The 13,359-nt window shown below is 38.5% G+C and overlaps 1 long non-coding RNA gene across 1 annotated transcript in view; it reads left to right on the plus strand.

Moving 5' to 3' along the window:
* Nucleotides 1-5,880, plus strand: part of LOC131275754 (uncharacterized) — a 65,900-nt gene extending 60,020 nt beyond the window's left edge. Inside the window, exon 2 of the long non-coding RNA XR_009183170.1 lies at nucleotides 820-5,880. This is a non-coding gene — a long non-coding RNA (uncharacterized lncRNA). The remainder of the gene's footprint in view (nucleotides 1-819) is intronic.
* Nucleotides 5,881-13,359: the final 7,479 nt, after the last annotated feature.

Raw genomic sequence — 13,359 nt, forward strand, 5'->3', positions numbered from 1 at the left:
GCGGTTCAAACCCCGGGCCTCCTTGACCCGTGTGGAGCTGGCCATGCGCAGTGCTGATGCGCGCAAGGAGTGCCGTGCCACGCAAGGGTGTCCCCCGCGTGGGGCAGCCCCACGCGCAAGGAGTGTGCCCGTGAGGAAAGCCGCCCAGCGTGAAAAGAAAGTGCAGCCTGCCCAGGAATGGCGCTGCCCACACTTCCCGTGCCGCTGACGACAACAGAAGGGGACAAAGAAACAAGACGCAGCAAATAGACACCAAGAACAGACAACCAGGGGAGGGGGGGGGGGGGAATTAAATAAATAAATAAATCTTTAAAAAAAAAAAAAAAGAGAGGTTCAATAATTGTGTATGGGAAGGCCAGGACTCAGTAATAATTTTGGGAAGGAAAAAAGAATTTATTTATGACTGGCCAGGCTCAGGAGCTTTCTGTTCAAAACCTGAGCCCCAAATAAGATTTTTGAGTTCTTTTTATACAGAGGAAGAGTTAAATGGTACTTTATTTCAGTGCTCAATTACCTTGAATTACACATTCTAGGTAAGCTTTTGGCATGAACTTCATACATTTCATATAAGCTTTTTAACACATTTGGTTTGCATTTTCCCTGAATATTTAAAGTTTATAGAATTTACATTTTTTCATTGTTTTTCCAGGACTGGAGTTGTTGCCATGGTTACCAAGGGCAGGTCTGCAGCTCTCACCATCTGACATACAGCTCAGGTTATCTACAAAGAGATAAACAGCTCCACCCATAGACTGTATCACCTCAGATTCCTGTCTTGATTTCCCAACATTTCTCACAATATACTTTTTTTTTTTTCAGAGAAATATAATTTTAGGAGAGATCTGAGAACAATGGCAGTCTCCACTTGAAGTTCTGATACTCCTTCTAGAAGCAAGACATCATGACCAGAGGGGATGGACGGAGGATTTGAAGACCCAGTAGCCTTCACCTTCCAAGGGAGAGGAGAGGAAGGCATTGCCAAGTACCTCAGAAGAAAGATTAAGAGTCTTTCTTCTGGAACCTGCATTCGGTACAGGTATAGAGGACAGTCTGCCCTTCATCCGCTGAGCCATCTGTCTCCTGTGCTATGCCATTCCTTCAGGACCACATCGCAGGCAGCGCCTGTGAATCACAGGCCCCTGTAACTAGGGTTCTTGCTCCACCACCACAGGCACGGCTGTTCTTAGTTTGTGGAACACGAAGGAGGTCTTCACCATATTCCTTTCAAAGTTCCGCACATTGACAGAGAAGGCGCAGCGAGTACAGATGACTGAATCCCGAGCCCCAGGCAGAGGCAGGACCTGCCGCAATCTGGGCAGGAGTCTAGGTCCGACTGGAGGCTGAGTAGGTCTCAGCGACGTCCATGGCGGACAGGTGGTCAAGGGTGTGCAAGGGCCAACAAAGTATCAACAAAAGAGAGGGGTTTCTTAAAACCAGCCTCACCACTAGGTGCCCTTCCTAGCCTGTCCTGGTCCGAGGCAAAAGGGACTTGCACCTACTCTGCACCTGCACCCTCGCTGCAGTGCCAAGGACCTACAGGGAAGACGAGCCTTCCCCCGGGCTAGAGCACCGCCTTCCCGCAAGCGCAGTGCAGCATGGAGCCTCACACTATCCCTTTAATTGGAAGGAATTTTTTGGAAATGTAATTCATTCTCAAAGTCCTTCAAATTATTTCTCATGAAATGAAATGAAATCGGAGTTAATAGAGACTTTATGAGCATGTGTGTTTCATCTGCTTTTCAGCAACCACAACCTGGCCCCTTTCTTCTTTCCTTCTTTCCACCTTGCTTTCATTTATTTGTGAAATAACAAATTCATTTATTACTTAGGCTTAATACGTGTGCTTCCTTTCTGCTTGAAAAAATTCTCCCTTAAATACCAGCATTCCCATTTTCTCTAAGTTTCCACTCAACTATTTTTATCTCAGAGAAACTTTCCTTGACTATTTTATCAATATTGGTATTTTTGGTTATTCTTTATTTTATTCTGCCTTATTTTATTTTGTAGGACTTACCATATTATGGTATTATAATGATGATAATGCATTTATGAAATTTATTTGTGGCTGAGAGTGTAAGACTCATGAGTACTTTGCTGATTGTTATAATTACTTTACCCATAGTCCCTAAACCTAAAATACAGCACTTTAGATTCTGAAAATCCTGTGCTGAATTTGCTTATACTAAATATTTCATATTAGAGATATAGTAGAATGTCTGTCCAATATATACACATTTGACACCACTTGCCTATATATTATCACAATAAAAATGATATTTTCTAATGGTGTGAAGTGCAATGACACAACTTTGAAAACCATAGCTTAATTCATCTTTTTCCCTCAAATTTCAGTTAATAAATGTGTAATTATTAAAATATATATAATTGTACAACAACAAAAAGAATATTCACAATAGTTCTATAATAGAATACCGGTAAGTCCACTCTAACCCATATTTTATTCCTTCACCCTGTGCACCCTCAGATGGTGATATTCATTCTACCTGTAAATCAAGAGGGAGCTTAGATTCCACAGGGCTGATGGATGGAATTCCCTTGCTCGCAGTAGTAGTCTCTCAGTTCCCTGGTATGGTGGTTGACCATCACCACCTCCCTGTTAGCTGACATGTGCATGTCTAACAAACCAGAGTAGGTGCTGCAACTCCACTGAGGCTCAGGGCCCAGCTGGCACATAGTCCAGAGATTCAAGTCTCCCAAGCATACACCAACCCCAGTGCCAAACACATGTTCAGTAAAAGTGACAGAAGAGGCATGTGTAGAGAGGTCACATCTGAGTCCCACTCCATCACACTAAGGAGTACAGATTCTGAAGTAGGGCCCACTGGCACGGCACTGTACTCCAGAGCCTTCTTTCGTGACCATGCGGCCTCAGTGTCTCTGTAGCCCTCAGGAGCACCACTACCTGGGATTTTATCTACTTTGGTTGTCTCACATCAGCAAAATTATTTCTTTGTCTAGATTAGAGGAGAGGAGATGAGAGGAGGGCAGAGGAGAGGAGAGGGGAGAAGATGGAAAAGAAAGGGAAAGGAGAGAGGAGAGAGAAGAGATTTATTAAATCTTTTGGCATATTTCAGTTATAATGTCATCAATGAGTGTTGTTGCAGGATGGATGAATGTAATTATCTACCTATTGCTATTTTAAAATCTGTATCTCTAAGTCCTCCCAATGAAAGCCTTATTTCACTGTCATTTTACTCTTGAATTTTAATCACCTTCATTTTTTTCCTTTTATGATTGATGACTTTATAATTTGTATTGAGTTTAATAAACTTCTAAAATATGTTCTCATTGAAAAGGATAGCTGCATGAATTTTCGCAGTTCAAGAACACTGTGTACCTGGCATCCAGATTAAGAAATGTGCTAGAACCTCAGAGGTGCCCTCATGTCCCATTCTAGTATATACCATATTAAAAGGTAACCATTTTCCTGACTTCCATCAGAACATAGTATTTTCACACTTTTGTAATTCATATAAATGAAATTATCTGTGTTGCTTCTTTTTGTCTCTCCTTCTGTCGCAGAATGTTATGTTTGTGCTATTTATCTATTTTGTTGACCATAATTTTATTTAATTTATGCTAATTCCTATACTTTATTTCATCCTGTGAACTTTATGTATCTTTTGGTAATGCATACCTAAATTTGAGGAATATAAACTGTTGGTGTGGGGGGATTGCTGGGTTATAAACTGAGAATATGTTCAGTCTTTTTTGGAACTGTCCCCACATTTCCAAGGTGCTTGCAAAATGTATCCAAACACTTTGCTCCGCAAAGTATTTATTTGTTGTGGCTTTACATCTTAGCCAACAATTGATGTTATAGGTCATGTAAACACAAGCCAGTTTTGTAAGTGGTGATAGTGTCTCATAATGGACTTGTTGGCATTTCTCAGATGCTTGGATATGTAGAGCACACTTTTGTATATTTATTAGCCTCATGTACATCCTCTTTTGTGAATTATGTCTTCAAGCTTTTGGATAATTTTTATTTTGGTCACCTATCATGTTCTCATTTTTTTGGTAGGAGATTTTATACATTCTTCCACATTCTGGATTACCACTTTCCACCTTACTGATGTCTTACGAAGAAAAGGAATTCTTAATTTTGATATAGTTCCATTTATTAATTTTCAGTAATAAAGTTTAATCTGGTTTGTGTACAAAAGTCTTGCCATTCCTAACCACAACAAAAAGTTTTATAACTTTTTTCTAAAATATACATTCTTAATTAATTCATCTATTTATTTTTTACCTACAAATTTTATGCCTTCAATCTATTTGGAATTGATTTTGGTTAATTGTGTGAGATTGGAACCTGATGTTTTCATTACAGGCAACCACTTCACAAATTACCATTAAAAAGGCTGTCATTTGACCCACTGCACCAGACTGTCTGCATTTTAAATAAATCAGATGGGTCCATCATTGTGGGTATGCTTTCAAACTCCTTAACCTGTTATGTTAATCAATTCATTTACTCTTGTGCCACTAACATACTCTCTAATAAATAGATCCCACAAGAGTTCTTCATACTTGGTGTGACTTAAGTCCTACCACTTGGTTTTTCTAATTTTAGCTGATTTTCACCCTTCTTGGCCCATTGCTTACAAACTTAGCATTTGTTTGTGAATTACTCACATTAATAAATGGTACAATCTTAAGAGGAATTATATTTAATTTAATATATGGAAAACTTTGGAGTTAATGTAATTTTAACAATTGCCTTCTTTATGATATATGTCACCATTTATTAAGGTCTCTTTAACTTCTTTAAATAATACTTTATAGTTGCCAATAAGGGTTTTAAAAACATTTTATGACTGTTTGATAGCTTCATTGATGTTGTAAATGGTACCTTCTTCAAACTGTATCTTTTGTTTCCAGAATATGGAGATAAAAATGATGTTACTGACCTTTCAGCCAATTTGTAATGAGTTATTAAATCTAATAGATTATAGATTATTTTGAAATTTCTAGATATACAGTTATGTTATTTGGAAATAATGACAATATTTTATGTCCTTTTTATTTGTAATTTATTGCTTGTTTTAATTTCTTGTATACTTGAGTGACAACGGTACAAATTAAATAGTAATGATGGTAGTAATTCCTATATAGAATATCAGGTGGAAAGTTTTCAAAATTCCAACATTGCTTATAACGTTGGAAACAAATTTTATTATAGGTATTCTTTGCGAGATTAAGAATGGTCTATTTCTAGGTTTTTAAAATGGTTTTTTATTGATTGGGCTGGATTTTGTCAAGTGCTTTTCCACATCTAGTGAGATAACAGGTTTTTCTCTTATTTCTGTTAATGTAGTGAATTATATTGAATGCTTTTGCAAAAGTTAAACAACATCATACACATGATTGATTATCCTTTTTATGAAGTATTATCCATTTAATATTTCTCTAGGCTGCATTTATATTTTGTTGTGGGTTTTGTTTCCATGTCCATTACAAAGAATGTTCTCTTAGTTTCCATTCAGGGAGTTAGCTTCCTATTTTACTATTCTATAGAGAATTCTGTCCAACATTGATAGTGAATACTCAGGAAGCTAGAGCTCTATGACTAGAAACATGTTATAAATATCTAGCTTCATTCCATTGTAGTTTATATATACTTTGGATTTTTCAATATTTTGAAATTTGTAGGTGATTTCTTTAACCTCTGGCAAATGTATACTTTTTATAAATCTTCCACGTGATTTTGAAAAAGTGACAATTATAACATTATTAGGTGCAGTGTTATATTTATGCCAATTAGATAAAGTATATTATAGATAACTTTCATATCTTCCATATACTTATATTTTTTTGTGTGTTCCAAAGCTATGAATAAAAATAGGTTTAAGGATTCTTGTTAGTATTGTGTATTTCTTATGTCTCCTTTTAGTTTTGATTTACCTTATGCTTTGTATATACTTTATTCCATGAACATTTCCAAACTCCGTAAGGTAGATTTAAAACATTTATAAATTTTATTTTATTTTTTAAAGATTTATTTATTTTATTTATTTCTCTCCCCTTCCCCCCCACCCTGGTTGTCTGTTCTCTGTGTCTATTTGCTGTCTTCTTTGTCCGCTTCTGTTGTTGTAAGCAGCACTGGAATCTGTGTCATCTTGTTGTGTCATTTTTCCGTGTGGGCACGCCATTCTTAGGCAGGCTGCACTTCCTTTGGCGCAGGGCAGCTCTCCTTACCCAGCACACTCCTTGTGCGCACCAGCACTCCTTGTGCGCACCAGCACTCCGCATGGGCCAGCTCCACATGGTCAAGGAGGCCCCGGGTTTTAACCCTGGACCTCCCATGTGATAGGGGGATGCCCCAACCACTGGGCCAAGTCCGCTTCCCTATAAATTTTATTTTTATGTATAAACTATAGTGGAGGACAGGTAATTAAAATTAAGAAAATACTGTTTACAATTTTGAAAATATAAACTTTTCGAAGTTGAGAATTTGGTAAGATGGAATAAATTATAAATGGATTTTTAAAAATCAACAAATCTAGATCCGCATTTGCTCCAAGCACGGCGGAGGGGTGAGCCTGCACCTGCGCCGGCACGCAGTCCTTTCTGCAAGCCGCCAAGGGGCTGCAGTGCCGCCTCGGCTTAATTCCCAGCCGCACAGCCCCGGCGGTTGGAGTGGGAGGGCTACACAGTGGGGCTGGCGGCACAGGGAGGGCGCCCGAACATCTTCCCCCGCCGCGGCGCCTCGCGGGAGGGCAGAATCCGGAAAGGCGCAGGTGGGGAAGACGCGCAGCTGTGGCGAGCGGCGAGCGTGAGCCTTACCCCCGCGGAGCTCCTGCACGTCGCGCGGGGCCGCTCCCGCCCCGGGCCGCTCGCGCCCCGGGCTGGGGGTGGGAGGCGGGGAGAGCGGCAGCTGCGGCGCAGGCGAGGGAGCAGGGGTTGGGCAACCCCCTCAGCGTGAGGGAGCCCCAGAAGTGAGGGGCTAGGCTGGAACCCGCCATTTGTCCAGATCCCACCACGGCTGCAGCTGAGGCCGGATCCCGGCTCTAGTTTCGGGGCTCCCTCCGCTACACCTCCGGCCCGGCCGCGCCTCTTCAGCCCCCAGGGCGGGGCCTGCTATCTATCGCCCCCACAAAGGGCTGCTCAACTCTGCTGGGCTCTGTTGGATCTAGTCCCATTGACTCCCCGTTTTTATTATTTTCTGGGGTTTTATTTTGCGGGGAGGGCGCGGAGGCAGGTGTCTCTCTTCCTCTTACCCGCACGCGCCCCGTTTCCTGCCCCAAGATGGGCTTGGGTGCCCCCTCTGGCAGGATGTGGTGCCGGGGGCACCCATGTCGTACTGCAACCGGTCGGGATGCTATCGGCAGGAGCGGCCTGCGCCCCTGGCCCTGCGCACACTGTCCCTTAGCCCCGCTGGGGGCCTGCAGCTGCCCAGTGCACGCTCTTGCAGCGTCGCCCTCGGCCGGGCTTGGGGTCGGGGCTACAGGGACTTAACCAGGGTGGCCTCACTCCTGTAGCCAGGTCTGTGAGCTGGCCGTACCTCTGGGGTGGCAGACTGGGGCAGGACAAAGAGCCTTCAGAACAGGAGATAAGAAGCCGATTAGCGCCAATGGTCCTGAAAAAAATAAAAAATAATAAATTAACAAATCTATATGACAATAGCTGCAGAATACTTTTTTAAAAAAACTACAAAGGTACAGCTTTACAGAAAAATAATGCCACGTACACTTAACTTGATATGAATGTGTGATAAATATATTTAAACGCCATCAGACAAATCTCATAGATACATAAATCAATGAATTCCACACTTATAAATTTGATTATTAATGAATATTTATATGCATAGGAAAATAGAAAAGACTGGGAAATTTTAATTTTGAGGATTGGGTTTATAGTTTCATGATAACCAAAATAATATTGTCCAGATATACCCACAGTGGATTTGATAAAACACTATAACCAATATTAATAAGCATATTAAAATATATAATTAAATTAATGACAGCTAGATTTTCCTCACTTTAAGCTGTGCTTTGGCATCACAGGAAATATTTTAAAAGGGCAAAGTATAAAATCCAGGAATAAGATACAGGAATGATAACAATATGAAATTAAAAAATCGCATTTCTCTTGTTATAAAATATTTTTAATTCAAAATTTTATAGCAATATTTAACATTTAAACTCAATAAAAATCTATTAAAATCATTATAATCATTGTTGATATGATTAATAATTTAGTCTAATTTGATTTTTCCTCTGTTTGACCTTCTGTAGTTACACTTACCAACATGTTTTGAAAAGCAAGATTTTATTAAACAAATCAAGTTTCAGGAATATATCATAATTATTCACATATCTTAAATGCATAACTAATTTGGAATACATGAGCACCACAATTTATCTATATGACATAAAAATATTTCAAATTAAGTAGGTAGCATTTTGCAGTCATTAAAAGACAACTCTCAATCAGCACATCTGTGTTCAAATGTCCCATTTACTCCACATTTGGTGATCTGAGAAAAGAGTTGTGAGAAAATTAAAGGAGATAATAAATTATAAAATCCTTAAATTAGTCCCTGCTTATACAAATTTATTGGTAATACTCAGTTAGTAACAATATGGATAATTGTAAAATGTTATTGATATTATTGCTTATTGTTAATGTTGTATGGTTTTAAAATTATACATTATGTGGAAAGATATATAAGAAGTTCCCTAGAAAAAAATGAGTTCATATTTCAGAAACAGTGTTCTTTAGGATGTAATGCTTATGAAAAAGGAATGTGAGAGACCACAGATGGTAGTGCTGGTAGATGCATTCAAAATAGGGAAGAGGGCAAATTCTATCTCTGCCATCACGATCTATTTTTCCTTCAGAATACCTCTGAGCAAGCACTGGGATATAACCATACACAAAATAGTGAATCAGATTCTGAAGGATTACTGAGAGTGATCCCTGAAGCTAATGTCTTTTGTTGAGCATTTACATGTGACATATATATTGTCTTGAGGAAGTGGAAGTAGGTTCAATAATTTCATAAAGAGTTCTAAAATGATACTAAGAGTAAGGATGATTGTTATTGTAGGACACTGAGTATTTTATTATTAAAATCAGGAAAAGAAAATTGTGGGTATTATTGTTATAAGTTGAAAGAACAAATCCATTGTGCTTTTCCAGGGGCCCTCTTGAAATTCCCAAAAACATTTTGAGATCAAGAAATTATCATCCAGGGTATAATATTGGAAAGGCAAAATTTCAAAATGGTCAGGTTTGAACGATTTGTTAAAGAGCATCATTGGTCACTCTGAAATGATATTTGGTAACTGTAGGGGTTTGATATTTATGAATTTAAAAAGAGATACTGATCATATTTTTAAGCTGGTCTGTTTCTCTGGGAATGATACCCTTTGATTGATTTAAATTCAAAGGCTTTACATTTGCTTGATTAAATGAAGATTAGGGCTTTGATTCAAACACATCATTAGGGTGTGCAGGTTTGAATCCTGGCCCCTTGGTGGGCCCATAGAATAGACTCTCACACAGAAGTAGATACACAGGAGAAGACACACAGCGGAAGAGCGAAACCTCCGTAGACACTGCAGAGACCCCGGGAAGACAGACAAACTATTCACCTGATAGTTTACAGCTGACCCTGTGAAGAGACTTGAGCCCTGGGAAGAGAAATGAGCCCTTTGCCAGCCTACAGCTGAGATCAGAAGAAACTGGACCCAGGGAACCTTAAGAGGGAAGAGAAAGGCTAACCCCTCACAAAATGGCAAGCCTGCCATCATCCTTCAAATTGTGGCAACAGAGTTTGGTAAGGAAATAACCTTCAGTTCGACTCTTTAGGGCCTTGGGACTGTAAGCTTTTACCCAAAATAAATACCTTTTATAAATGCCAACTGATTTCTGGTACTTTGCATCAGCACCCCTTTGGTTGAATAATACAGTTCTCTAAACAAAGTGACTAAGATTTCAGAATTAAATAGTGAAGGTGACATTATTTTAAGAAAACTATTCCATTCTTAAAATATTTTTCATAAACTTTAAAAAAATTATAGTAAATTTATTTTTAGAGAAGTACTAGATTACAAAAAATACATTAAATTATAAGACTCTCATATAAAACACATCACCCATATACATATTTTATCCTATTATTTTTACCAGATTTTATCTAGGTTCTTGGCTGTGCTGCAGAAATCAATTTCAAGAGCACACTGGGTGGGTTAGGTCAGTAATTTATTCAGGGAGGGAGGGAAGAGAAATGGGAGGAAAATAACAGAGCAGGGGTCCCAGGTAGAGAGGAAGGGGGTGAAAAGAGATAAAAAGAGCTGATTTACAAGTTACAATTCCTCATTATAGATTATAAATCCCCAGGTTTACTTGCATGGCCACATGGCAGAGGAAAAATGGTGAAAGTGGCACACAGAGGACAGGATGGGTTCAGAGGAAGGAGAGCAGGGCGAGAGCCCATGCTCTCTCCTGTGCCTAGCTTTTAAACTGTTAATTATTCCACCCCTTTGCTAATGGCAGGAGAGGGGGTTCCATCTGTTTGCTATTTTGATTGCTTACCCCACCCATCAAACCCTTAGTGAGGACTCAATGATGAAGTTCCTAGGGAGCATCTGGGGCTTTTCCTTTCTCCCAGGAAGAAGTCTTTGTTCTGGATAGCAGAATCTTAGGGATGGAGGTCTTCCAGCAGCCATCTTGGGGGTTGCTGATGTCCATGTGAACCCTTTGCCAGGTTCCAGATCCATCTATTAATTCCCCATCTTACTAGGCTACTTCATTATTAGCAGCTTATATTAGTGTGAGATAGTTGGTACAATTGATGAACCAATATTGAAGCATTGCTACTAACCAAGGTCTATAGATTACATTATGGTTTACATTTTATACTGTACAGTTTTTTAGGCTTTGAGAAATATATTGTGTCATGTATTTGTCATTGAAACATCATACAGAAAAGTTCCAATGTCTTCCAAATGTCCTGTGTTCCAACTATTCATCCATTCCTCTCCCCTCAGAACATCTGATAATCACTGTTTATATCAAGTTAAAATTTCTTTCATTATTACATAATAGTAAAGCAATAATAATAAATCTTTGTTCTGTGGTTACACTCCCCCCTTATGTTTTTTCATTCCTTAATCTTGAAGAATTTGGGGTTCTGATAGCTTCTGATTGAAAGGGGTTTATTTATTATGGGGCAGATGGAAGGAATTGTTTTGCTTGCAGTTGTAGGTATTCTTTGTTTTTGGAATGGACTTGTCCATCATCATTTTCTTAGTTACTCTGGGCAAGTCCAGGGAACTGGAGAGTAGGTTTTGGCCACAACTCTGCTTAAACAACACATGAACATACTGAAGATTTAAGTCCCTGAGACAGATCTTTAATGGGGATAGTGATAAATATAGGTTCAGATAAAAGGGGTAGAGGAATCATGAGTAAGGAAATTATAAATGATTCTAGGTTTGTTATATTGTGGAAATAGATGACCATATATCCAAAAATAGGGCCTGTCAAGGGTTGTTGATTTCATGAGGCTGTATGCCTTGCTTATAGTGCCTGGACTCACTACCACTCCCACAATGAGAGACTTGTGATGAGCCTTCCTGGTGCCAAGGGATTACCAGGTGCCATCAGGGAGGTATTTGGAAAAAGACCTTGACTGAAATGGAAAACATTAAATACAAAAGAGCTTTATAAATAAGAAATTTCAAAGTACATTTCAAAGGTCATTGCAGAGGTTATTCTTATGCAGGTCTCAGGCAAATCTCACTAACTGCCACAGTAAACAAAGGTTCAAAGACCAAGTTCTTTTAAAAGTGAGAAGGTATGTTTTGTAAAACAATGAACTATTATATGGTCAATATAAAGCACAGAACATTATCTGTTTAGATTGACAATGTTTGCCTTCTAGACAGATTACTCAGAAGGTTAAGATAACCATTTTAAACATCTTAGCAGGCTAACAAACCAAGAAAACTGTTATGTTAACAAAGATGAAACAAATTCTAATTTTGTATTAGGGTACTGTCTGGTAAGAACACTTAAAAGTCTCATAAACCTATCAAATCTTAGTCAACCTTGACCATGACAAATAAAATTCCTTTTCCATAAACCTTCTACAAGTTTCTATATCTATACAGATTTTGTCCTACACATTGCTCTTTCTCACTCTGCAACAACCAGTCATTTTACTTTAGGATAAAACTTCTCTTTGCCCTTAACAAAACATATCCTGCATATCTTACATATTTAAATTACCAAAAATACCTTGAAAACTGTCTTCAGACCAACAGCTTACAAAACACAATTGCTCAAAAAGAAGTTTGTCAGACTCAATTTGTGTAAACAGATTTATATTTTTTTATCATCTTAAAGAGCTCATCAATATAATGTTAGCTTCTTTGATCAGTAAGCTTACATAAATTTAAGAACATGCCCAAGTAGAAAGAAAATTTATGCTTGTATAGTACATACCATTACAGAAGATACAGCTAATTTTATTTACTGTGCTAATTAATCCTATTTGTGTAAGTTTTTCTGAATTATGTTGATTTGATTTGTTTTTAAGTTTTGGTATAGTTTTGCACATATTCTTTTTTTTCTTTGGAAATATTAGAAATTTGGTTTCCTTAATTTCTAAGACTATATGATTAATTTATATGTTAGCATTTATTTGTCTTCTAGCAAATTAGAATAAAGCTTTTAAGGGGGTTTTATAAGTTAATTTGGTATTGCCATCCAGAGGAATGAAAATCTCATATCTCAAACATACATACAGATGCAAATAGAGGGTTTAGAGCTTAAGTTTAAAATTTTCCAGCCATGAGCCAGAAATAAGAACACAGAAACAGAAAACTTAGAAATCTCATGAGCTTTTAATTTCTCTTTTACTGTTTGTTAGGAATCCTTTTATTTTTGTATGCCAAGTCTGCCAATACAAAAACACCAAAAGTCTGTTTGCATTTATAATGAGATACACTAAGGTAAAAGCTTACAGTCCCAAATCTGCTAAAATGTCCAAATCAAGGCATCATCAGAGATGCGTTCTCATCAATGGGCATCTGCTCATCAGATCCTGAGCTCCCACCACATGGCAAGGCAAGATGGTAGCTTCTCTTCACTTTAGCCCTGCTCCACTGATTCCAGCCTCTGGCATTTCTCTCAGGCTCCGGGGATTCCTCTTGGCCTCTCTTTCAGCTTTGCTAGTCCTAGAGTCCTCTTTCACATGACAGTGCAAAAATGGCATCCATATTTTTCTGTGTTTCTGTTTCCATTTCTCTATTTGTGTAAGACCCCAGCAAGAGGGTAGAGACCCAACTTGGGTCACAACTCACTGAGGTAGTTGAA

Source organism: Dasypus novemcinctus, chromosome 24 (assembly GCF_030445035.2).
Source record: "Dasypus novemcinctus isolate mDasNov1 chromosome 24, mDasNov1.1.hap2, whole genome shotgun sequence".
NCBI lineage: Eukaryota > Metazoa > Chordata > Mammalia > Cingulata > Dasypodidae > Dasypus > Dasypus novemcinctus.